This window comes from Nomascus leucogenys, chromosome 7b (assembly GCF_006542625.1).
Source record: "Nomascus leucogenys isolate Asia chromosome 7b, Asia_NLE_v1, whole genome shotgun sequence".
Classification (NCBI taxonomy): domain Eukaryota; kingdom Metazoa; phylum Chordata; class Mammalia; order Primates; family Hylobatidae; genus Nomascus; species Nomascus leucogenys.
The window spans coordinates 14582222-14593533 of record NC_044387.1 but is presented as its reverse complement, the minus strand read 5'-3'; positions in this window follow the sequence as shown (position 1 = coordinate 14593533).

Here is an 11312-nt window from a genome sequence, read left to right as displayed (position 1 = left end):
CCACAGCTAAATGGTGGAAGATTTATGGACAGAAAAAGGAAAGTGACATACAGAAAACAGAAATGAGGTACAGAAACGGCTGGATTGGTTACAGGTTGGCATTTGCCTTATCTGAACATGGTTCGAACAGTTGGCTACATTTGACTGGCCAAAATGCGGTGATTGGCACGCTGTAGGCTATAGTCTGTCTATACCTCCACTTGATATAGTTCATGATGTACAGAAAAACCTTTAGGTCCAACTTAAAGTATGCAAGGAGGCGGCTAGAGATTAAACTTTTTTTTAACAACAGTAAGTGCTCAATAATTGCTCACAGTGATATAAGGTATCCATGGTTCTTGCTCTCAAGGGACTCAGAGTCTAGTGGAGGAGATACCTCAGTGAGATCTGCAATGCAGCAGAGATTTCAGCAAAGGCTTTGGAGGGGTGAGAAGGCAGCGCCTAGGCCTGTGAGGTGAAGGCCTTTGAGGGATCAATAGGAGTTTGTTCAGAGCTGATGGCTGGCCTGGATGTGAACGTATGAGGGAGCGTTCTGCAGAGTGTTCTAAGCAGAGGTACCGAACAGTGCTGTAAAAGCCTGCCGGAGACGCGTGGGGCAAGGGGGGCTGTGGGAGGTGACATCTACTGGGAAGAACTTTATGTGCCAGGCTCAGGTGATGCCTGAGCAGCATTTTGAAGGTTCAATAGGAGCTTGTTAGGAGCAAAGTGAGGAAGGGATATTCCAAACACAAGGACCAAGACAAGGACTTGGGGGCTCAGAACGGATAGTCACGTTCCACAGCACTCATGCTCACCTGGTGTGTGCCAGGCTCCGTGCTGGGCTCTGGGGGGACCAGGGTGACACCGGCTGGCCTCTGAGCATTGAGAGGTGGTAGGAGGGAGGGATGTGTGACCTAATGTTGTCAGTACTTTCTGATAAGGGTAATAATCGAGGCCATTCAGCACAGGGCTAAAGGCTTTGGAATGAGACTCCTGGACTTGGTACTTGGCCCTACCATGTACTACTTTTGTGATCCATGAAAAGTATCATAACTTTCCAAGGTCTATGCTTTTGTTATCCATAAAGTGGAGATTTTGAAAAGAATAACCTATCTTAAATATCATTGTAAGGATTAAAAGAGGGAGCACCCAGCATGGTGCCGTATACACAGTAAGTACTCAATAATTGCACACTGTGATATAAGGTACAGAGAAATCATGGAGGAGGGAAACATGAATTCCACCAAGGAATTAACATGTAACTGAGAAGGTGATGTCCAAGCAAGGTTTTGAAGGATCAATAGGAGTTTGTTAGGAGCAAAGTGAGGAAAAGACATTCCAAGTACAAGCATCAAAACATTCGATGACATAGAAGTTGGTGTGTTAGGACTAGGTTTGGTTGTTGGCAACAGAAAACTCAAAATAACATGGCTTCAACAAGAGAGTATTAACTTCTCTTTCATACAGAAGTCTAGAGGTAGGGGATTCAGAGCTGACATAGCACACCACAGTCCAGGGACCCAGCTTCAATCTACCTTAGTGCTCTGCCACGTTACACATATGGCCTTCACCTCCTGATCCAAGATGGCTGCTTGAGCTGCAGCCATCGTGCCCTCATTCCAACCAGTAGGAAGGAGAAAGGGGTGAAGAAGGTTGTGACCCTATCTTAAAGAACACTTTCCAGAAGTTGTAATTAATACTTTGTCTTACTGCACATCCAATGGCCATACCTTGCTGCAGAGGAGGCTGGGATATGTAGTCTTTATTTCTACCTGGCCATATCACCAGATAAAAATTGGAATTTCTATTACTTAGAAAGATGTGGGGAATGTATATTAGATGAAAATGAGTGATTTCTATCATAGGAGACATAAAATAGCATGCTATGCAGGACGTATAAATATTTTGGTGTTTCTGTGGTGGAAAAAGTGAAGGGGAGAGTGATGATTAGAGAAATAAACAGAGGCCAGGCATGGACAGCCTTGGGAGCCACAGACGTGTGGGCGTGTCCCCAGGGAGAGCCACAGAAGGGTTTCTGAGCAAGGGAGAGCCATGGTCTGATTTGCTGTCCTAGAAACATCACACTAATTGCAGATGTGATTAACACAATGGAGGGGACACGTCTGGAGCCACGAGACATTTCTCCCTAACATTTTATTATAAAGATTTTCATACATGCAGCAAAGTGGGAAGAATTTCACACTGAACACCACCTAAACTCTACCACTGGCATTTTACTAAATGAATTTAAACACGTTTATCTCTCCCTCTACGCACCCATCCATTCTTGTTTTGTGGCATTTTAAATTGCAGACATCTATCTGCTTCCCTGCAGAAACTCCACAATGCATGACATGAAAAAGAGTTCAATATTTCTTTGCATTTTTTCTTTTGCTATAAGATGTAAAATTCACATTTAATTGCACACGTTTTAAATATACATTTGCTGAGATTCGACAACTACACACACTTGTGTAGCTCAAACTGTATCAAGTTATAGAACATTGTCATCACCCCAAGTTCCTGCACGCCCCTCCCCAGTCAATCCTGGCCCCCACTCACCTGCCAGAGACAACCACTGTCCTGATTTTTTTTTTTTTTTTTTTTTTTGAGGTGGAGTCTCAATCTGTCACCCAGGCTGGAGTACAGTGGTGTGATCTTGGCTCACTGCAACCTCTGCCTCCCGGGTTCAAGCAATTCTCCTACCTCAGCCTCCCGAGTAGCTGGGACTACAGACACATACCACCACACCCAAGCTAATTTTTTTTTTTTTTTTTTTTTTTTTTTTAGTAGAGACGGGGTTTCACCGTATTGGCCAGACTGCTCTCAAATTCCTGACCTCAGGTGATCCACCCGCCTCAGCCTCCCAAAGTGCTGGGATTACAGGCATGAGCCACTGTACCTGACCCTGATTTCTTTTAAAACCACAGATTGGTTTGGGGAAGGCAGACATTTGAAAGCCTGTTGGGGGGCCATGTACTGAGCGGGGTGGGGTTCGGAGCTGAAGGAGAGGCAGGGCAGAAGGAGACGGGATTTCCAGGGCTTCCCTGCAGGTTGAACTTGGAGGCTGGAGAGAGTCATTTAACCAGAGTGCCCGTCATCTGCTGCCAGGAGTTGAGTTTCTCACTGAGTGACTGAGCAGATGGTGGCGCCATTTACTAAGGTGGGGTACCCAGGAGGAGGAGGGGCTGGGGGTGGGTGGAGACCAGTTTCCTTTGGGACACGTAGCATCGGGCGTTCAAGGGGCATGTGTCTGGCAGTTGTAGGGATACACAGGCATCCCCAGGGCAGCTCCTTTCTTCTGACCCCTGTGGAGGTTTGAACGGTCCTCTGGTGAGGTGGTGCCAGGGAGTGGTCGCCAGGTTTGTCCATCTCCTTCTTGGCCAGCCAGCACCAGCGTCTATCGGGCTCCCTTCACCGGGAAGGGGAGGTGCTCTCCTCGATCTACCCTGAAGACTGCACGAGGGGCATAGAGAGGGCATGGGTGTGGTTACTTCTGGGTGGCAGGACATGGGAGAGGAGACCTGACTCCTTAGGGGAAGCTGGGGAGCGCAGGGGCTCCTGCCATCTAGGCAGTCTCCAGGCCAGGCCCTCTCCTTCTTCCCTCCCCAGCGTCCTGCAGCCACACACATTCTCTCTCCCCAGGCACCGCCCATCCCCGTCCCAATGCCTCCCCCATTCCCTTGAAAAACAATCAAACCCCAGCTCCCCCAGGAAGGAGGTGTCAGAGTCAGCTCTGCTCCAGCTAGGGCCCCCCAGGGAGGGGGCAGGAGAAGCAGAGAGGGAAAATGAAACCTCCGTCACTCTAGGTTGCAATTAGGTTTTCTCTGGTCTCTCTCAAATCAAACACAACCCACAGCAGTCATTTCTTCCTTAAAAGCCCATTTGTGGCTTATGCCTGTAATCCCAGCACTTTGGGAGGCCGAGGCGGGTGGATCACGAGGTCAGGAGATTGAAACCATCTTGGCTAACACAGTGAAACCCCATCTCTACTAAAAATACAAAAAAAAAAAAAAAAAAAATTAGCCGTGTGTGGGGGCGGGCGCCTGTAGTCTCAGCTACTTGGGAGGCCGAGGCAGGAGAATTGCTTGAACCTGGAAGGCAGAAGTTGCAGTGAGCTGAGATCGTGCCACTGCACTCCAGCCTGGGCAACAAAGCAAGACTCTGTCTCAAAAAAAAAAAAAAAAAGAAAAAAAAAATGCCCATTTGGTCCTCAGGAGATATTCCTGTTTTCCCATTAGCGTGACTTGGACTCATTTCTTGGGAATCAATGTCCCATCCTTATTCTGCTAACACGGGATTGGGTTCCCCTTCCAGAGTTGCATCACAAAACATCCTGAATTTATCTGGCAATTTGGAGAAGCCTCAGTTTACCCCATCAGGCACAGGGTTACAGCATAAGCTATAGGAAGTGCCAGCGTAGAGGAGGCAGCAGACGTCACCTGGGGAGGATGTGAGGGAGGAAGAGAAGGACCCTTGGGGGGGTCAGCAGCATTTCAGAATTGGGAAGAGGAAGAGGAGGTGGGGAAGAAAACTTCCTAGCGGGGACGACAGGGTCAGGCCTGCATTTGAAGGGTGGAGGAGAGGGAAGCCTCATGGGAGATGAGGAGGACTACTAAGGGCTTCTTATGTACCAGGCTTGGGTGAGGGCAGAAATACAAATATGGCTGCCTACACTGGTGTGTTAGCATACTAGCTGCTATAACAAACAGCCCCCAAATCTCATGATGTGTCCTTAACCGTGGCTCAGAAGATTTAGTTCTCATTTACCTCCTAGTCCAATGCAAGTTGAGAAGAGGGCTCTCCTGCACCCAGTGATTCAGGCACTCGGCTCCCTCCCCAAGGACTTCCAAAACCCCCATCCCTCTGCATCCAGCAGGCAAACCACTGGAGAAAGAAATGAGGGTGGGCCGGGCAAGGTGGCTTACGCCTGAAATCTCAGCACTTTGGGAGGCAGAGGTGGGTGGATCACTGGAAGTCAGGAGTTCGAGACCAACCTGGCCAACATGGTGAAACCCTGTCTCTACTACAAATACAAAAATTAGCTGGGCATGATGGTGGGTGCCTGTAATCCCAGCTACTCGGGAGGCTGAGGCAGGAGGATCACCTGAACCCGGGAGGTGGAGGTTGCAGTGAGCTGAGGTCACACCGTTGCACTCCAGCCTGGGCAACAAGAGTGAAACTCCATCTCCAAAAAAACAAAAAGAGTGGAGGATCTGGTAAGGGGTTTTAGGGGGTATGCCTGAAAGTGGTGCTCATTGCTTCTGCCCAAATTCCATTAGCCAGATCACAGCCACAGGCACCGCTTCCTTGGAGGGAGTTGTGGGAACGAGGTCTCTCTGTGTGCCCAGGAGGAAATGAAACAGGGTTTGGTGACTGTATAGCATTGCCTACCTAGTCATGGCCCAAGATAATAATAACAATCTAGTGGAAAGATGAGAAAGGGAAGCCGGGAATAAAATGTTTATATAAAGAATGCACCCTAATATTCCACACAGCGCATAATAGGTGCTCAATACTTTTTCAAGTGAGTGCTGTATCACCACTGATCAAATACACAGGCGCTGGGGCAGGTGCCAGGGGCTGGGGAGAGGGTTGACAGCACAACAGAGGCGTGAAAGGTGGTAAGAGCAAAGTTAGAGAAGCAGGAACGCACATGGAATGTTCAGAATACCCAGAGAAGACCAGTTTGGCTGGGTCAGAAGTTTTGTGAAGAGGATGGGTCATGGAGGCAGTTGGAATGTGGGCTTGGAGGGCATGGGGAATGACTTTGAACTTGAAGAATGTTGGCGGCTCTCAGCAGGCTCTGAGGAGTGGCTGTGGTTGCGGGGTGGGGTGGGGGTTCCCAGGCATACTGGATGAATCATCAGGGTCAGTTAAAATTAGTCACCACGACCCGGCAGGGGAAGCCAAAAGATAGTTGTGTGGCTTATGTGGTAGCTGGGATTTTCCTCGCTGGGGATCTTTGGCCTTCCTAGTTCAGAGACGGGGGAGCAGAGGAGGAAGAGGGGAGGAGGAGGAGGGGAGGAGGAAGAGAAAGAGGAGAGGAGGAGGAGGTGGCAGCAGAGGAGGAGGAGGAGAGGAGGGGGGAGGAGGAGGGGGGAGGAGAAGGAGGGGAAGAGGAGGAGGGGAGGAGGAGGGGGGAGGAGGAGGGGAGGAGGAGGAGGGGAGGAGGAGGGGGGGAGGAGGAGGGGGGGAGGAGGAGGGGAGGAGGAGGAGGGGAGGAGGAGGAGGGGAGGAGGAGGAGGGGAGGAGGAGAAGGAGGGGAAGAGGAGAAGGAGGGGAAGAGGAGGAGGGGAGGAGGAGAAGGAGGGGAAGAGGAGAAGGAGGGGAAGAGGAGGAGGGGAGGAGGAGGGACGAGGAGAGGAGGAGGGGGGAGGAGAAGGCGAGGAGGAGAGGAGAAGGGGAGGAAGAGAGGAGGAGGGGAGGAGGAGCGGGGAGGAGGAGGGGAGGAGGAGAGGAGGAGGGGAGGAGGAGGAGAGGATGAGGAGGGAGGAGGGGAGGAGAAGGAGGGGAGGAGGAGGAGAGGAGGGGGAGGAGGAGGAGAGGAGGGGGGAGGAGGGGAGGAGGAGGAGGGGAGGAGGAAGAGGAGGGGAGGAGGAGGAGGGGAGGAAGAGGAGGGGAGGAGGAAGGGGAGGGGAGGAGGAAGAGGAGGGGAGGAGGAAGAGGAGGAGAGGAGGGAGAGGAGGGGAGAAGGAAGAGGAGGGAGGAGGAAGAGGAGGGAGGAGGAGGAGGGAGGAGGAAGAGAAAGAGGAGAGGAGGAGGAGGTGGCAGCAGAGGAGGAGGAGGAGAGGAGGAGGGGAGGAGGAAGAGGAAGAGGAGAGGAGGAGGAGGTGGCAGCAGAGGAGGAGGAGGAGGTGGCAGCAGAGGAGGAGGAGGAGAGGAGGAGGGGAGGAGGAGGGAGGAGAAGGAGGGGAGGAGGAGAAGGAGGGGAAGAGGAGGAGAAGGAGGAGGAGGGGAGGAGGAGGGGGAGGAGGAGGGGAGGAGGAGAGGAGGAGGAGAGGAGGGGAGGAGAAGGAGGGCAGGAGGAGAGGAGGAGGGGAGGAGGAGGAGAGGACGAGGGGGGAGGAGGGGAGGAGAAGGAGGGGAGGAGGAGAGGAGGAGGGGGGAGGAGGGGAGGAGGTGGAGGGAGGAGGAACAGGAGGAGAGGAGGAGGAGGGGAGGAAGAGGAGGGGAGGAGGAGGAGGGGAGGAGGAGGGGAGGAGGAGGGAGGAGAAGGAGGGGAGGAGGAGGAGGGGAAGAGGAGGAGAAGGAGGAGGAGGGGAGGAGGAGGGGAGGAGGAGAGGAGGAGGGGAGGAGAGGAGGAGAAGGAGGGGAGGAGGAGAGGAGGAGGGGAGGAGGAGGAGAGGACGAGGGGGAGGAGGGGAGGAGAAGGAGGGGAGGAGGAGAGGAGGAGGGGGGAGGAGGAGGAGGTGGAGGGGAGGAGGAACAGGAGGAGAGGAGGAGGAGGGGAGGAAGAGGAGGGGAGGAGGAGGAGGGGAGGAGGAAGAGGAGGGGAGGAGGAGGAGGAGGAGAAGGAGCCCCACTCCACCCTGCCCCCATGGTGTGTGAGCACTAAGACGGCCTGGGACAGAACTGGATACGACACAGTTTGGGGAGCTCTTCTGAAGGCTAATAACGGTAAGTTCAAGTACACATAAATGTCTTTCTCAAGGAACAGTCCCAGGCTTAAAAGCCTTGTGGGGCTGCTCCACCAAGTGGCCCTGGTTCTTCCTGTGGCCTTGCTCAGCCCTGACCCACATATCCACATTCCAGCCCCAGCCAGCAGGAGGACTGGGAAGGGAGGGCACATCCCCTCCTGAGGGAGGGCCCACGCTCAGCTCAGTCCTCACTGGCTGGAACGTGGTCACATGGTAAAGCCAGCTGCAAGGGAGGCTGGGAAGCCTCTTTAACTACGTGGCCATGGCGCAGCTGAAACCTGGGGATCCTATCATTAAGGGAAGAAGGAGAGAAGGGAGACGGGGTATCTAAGCAGAGAAGCCTGAGCTTTTCCTGCTGGTTCCCCATGGACTGAGGGTATCGTGCAGGGTCTAACATTCCCAGGTGCCCCACTGGGGGGAGGTGGAGTTGTGGAGGTGGCTGGTGGTCCCTGGAAAACTGGGAATTGAGACAAAAGATCTCTGAGCCCAAAGATTCAGCACGTAGACGCAAAAGGCCCTGGCCATGAACTTGACAGCACAAGACCACAGAAGGCCCGGTGGACCAGGCACACCTCAGCAGGCTTCCAGGTCCCCAGAACAAAACAGTCATCCTGGAGCCGAGAGCAGGGACCTGGGGACACCCCAGGATCTACATACCTGTCCAAGCGCCCATCTTCCCGCCTTTGCTCTCCCATCTATCCAGCACCATCTTGGAGAGGAGTAGGTGTGGAGGTGGTCAAAGGAGTAAACTGAAATACTGAGTATATACCAGGAAGACTAAGATGCCATTATTGGCTCATCTAAGTTGCCCCCTGACACGCTGCAGTGAGGGAAGCTAAAAAGCAAGAGGCAGTGTCTTACAGTGGTCAAGGGTGTGGATTCCGGAGCTAGACTACCTGCATTTGAATCCTAGTTTCACTGCTTGCTGTGTGACCTTGAGGAAGTTACTTAATCTCTCTGTTGCTCCTTTCTCCATCTGTCAAATAGCAGTAAATAGTACCTGCCTCAGAGGGTGTTGTGAAATCTAAACTACGTATAATACTTAAAACTATACCTCGTACGGAGTAAGCACTCAATACACATGGGCTATTGGTCTCAATTGTAGATAATAAAGAAAACACATTTTTAAAACATCTGAGTTGAAATGATTTAAAATTTGACCTGTTACATGATGAGTGAATAAGAGCTGTGAGGCCGGTGAGGGCAGGTACTGTATCTATCTTGCGTTGCCATTGCTCAGTTCAAGGCCAAGTTCATGACAATGCCAGCCTCACCACCACCACTTGGGGCACCACACCCTAAGCACATACCGCTGGCCTGTCTGGGTCCAGTAGCTTTGGGTCCTTTATAAGCAGTGGCTCATTTAGTCCTCATGACCATCTTAACTAGGAGGTACTTGGTAATAATTGCTGAATAAAGGACATGGCTTCCACCCAGGACAGGCGAATAATGGATGAAAAAGTGCTTTGTAAACTGTAAAGCAGGCTACTTGTGAGGATGCAAACATTTAGGACCCCTTCCCCAAGGGCCGAGGGTTCTGTTCTACTTTCGGCTTGGCTGGTACCTTGGGAGGAACGCACCCTGTGTTCTAGAATTGTCCCTCCACGTGTCCCTCTTTCAAAATGTAGCTGTCTTGGTGTTCGAGACCAGCCTGGCCAACATGATGAAACCCCGTCTCTACTAAAAATATAAAAATTAGTTGGGGGTGGGCCAGTCACGGTGGCTCACACCGTTAATCCCAGCACCTTGGGACGCCAAGGCGGGTGGATAACCTGAGGTCAGGAGTTCGAGACCAGCTCAGCCAAATAAAGTAGAGACAGCCTGTCTCTACTAAAAATACAAAAATTAGCTGGGCATGGTGGCAGCACCTGTAGTCCCAGCCACTCAGGAGGGTGAGGCAGGAGAATCACTTGAACTCAGGAGACAGAGGTTGCAGTGAGCCGAGATGGTGCCATTGCACTCCAGCCTGGGCGACAAGAGTGAAATCCGTCTCAAAAAAAAAAAAAAAAAATTAGCCAGGCGTGGTGGTGCGCACCTGTAATCCCAGCACTTTGGGAGGCCAAGGTGGGCGGATCACCTGAGGTCAGGAGTTTGAGACTAGCCTGGCCAACATAATGAAACCCCGTCTCTACTAAAAATACAAAAAATTAGCCACGCCTGGTGGTGCCCACCTGTAGTCCCATCTACTCGGGAGGCTGAGGCAAGAGAATTGTGGAGGCGGAGGTTTTGGTGAGCTGAGATTGTGTCACTGCACTCTAGTCAGGACAACAGAGTGAGACTCGGTCTCAAAAAAAAAAAAGTAACTGTCTTGTGTATCATTTTTCCTCACAGTTTGTCTTAGTAGTAACTGAGGGAAATTCACCCCTCTCCCGCCCCTGACCTGAGGAATTTTCTTTCAACAAAGGCCAGGAAAGGCTTGATGTTCAGCCCCAGAGGAAGGACCCTTTACTCCTATTCCGCTGTAGACTGGACTCCCTGACACTCTAGCATTATGCCCTGGGGCCTCATCTGCTTCCACCCTCCCCAGCTGTGCAAAGCCCATGCACTGAGGGCTTCCCCACAGGGCACCTTCTCCAAGGAGGCTCCCCAAGATCCCCAGCTCCAAGTAGACGTCTCCCTGCAGGCCCCATCCCCTTCTTCCTGGCAGGATACTAACTATGGCCCTTGTCATAGCTCTGTGGGAGGAAACACTGTCTTTATTCATTGATTGACTGATGCAGTAATTCATTCATGAATTCACTCAACGATCCCTATTGAGTGCCTCTTCTGTATCAGGCATGACAGCCACAGTGCAAACACAGTGGCCAGCACGCAGTATGGGAAGAAACACTGACTGAATTTCAGGTGCCAAAGCCAACATGTGGGGGAGATTTTTTCTAAGTCACAGGACCCAGCTGTATCTAAAGCCATTTGCATTCTGGACCTTCCTGCTAAATCATTCGTTCATTCAGCAAATAGCTATTGAAGCCAGGCATAGTGGCTCACACCTGTAATCCTAGCACTTTGGAACGGTGAGGTGGGTGGATCACTTGAGGTCAGGAGTTCAGGACCAGCCTGGCCAACATGGTGAAACCCCGTCTCTACTAAAAATACAAAAATTAGCTGGAAATCGCTTAAACCGGGAGGCAGAGGTTGCAGTGAGCCGAGATCATGACATTGCACTCCAGCCTGGGCAACAGAGTGAGACTCCATCTCAAAAAGACAAACCAAAACAAATAGCTATTGAATGACTACTACATTCATCAGAAATCTCTGGAGAAACAGAAACAGTAGGAGAGTTAGGTAGATCGATTTATTATAAGGAATGGCTCACGTGATTGTGGGCTAAGAACTTCCATAGCCTGCCATTTGCAAGCTGGAGACCCAGGAAAGTCAGTGTTATCATTCAGCCAGAGTCTGAAGGTCTGAGAATCCTGGGAGTAGATGGGGTAAAGCCCAGTCTGAGGACAGAAGACAAATGTCCCAGCTCAGGCAGTGAGGCAGAGAGCAAATTCCCCTTCCTCCACCCTTTTGTGTGATTCAGGTCCTCAGTGATTGGATGATACCTGCTCACATGGTGGAGGCCATCTGCTTTACTCCGTCTACTAATTGCAAATGCTAATCTCTTCCAGCAACCTCCTCACAGACATAGCCAGAAATACTGTCCAACAAAATATGTGGGCACCCCATAGCCCAGTCAAGTTGACACATAAA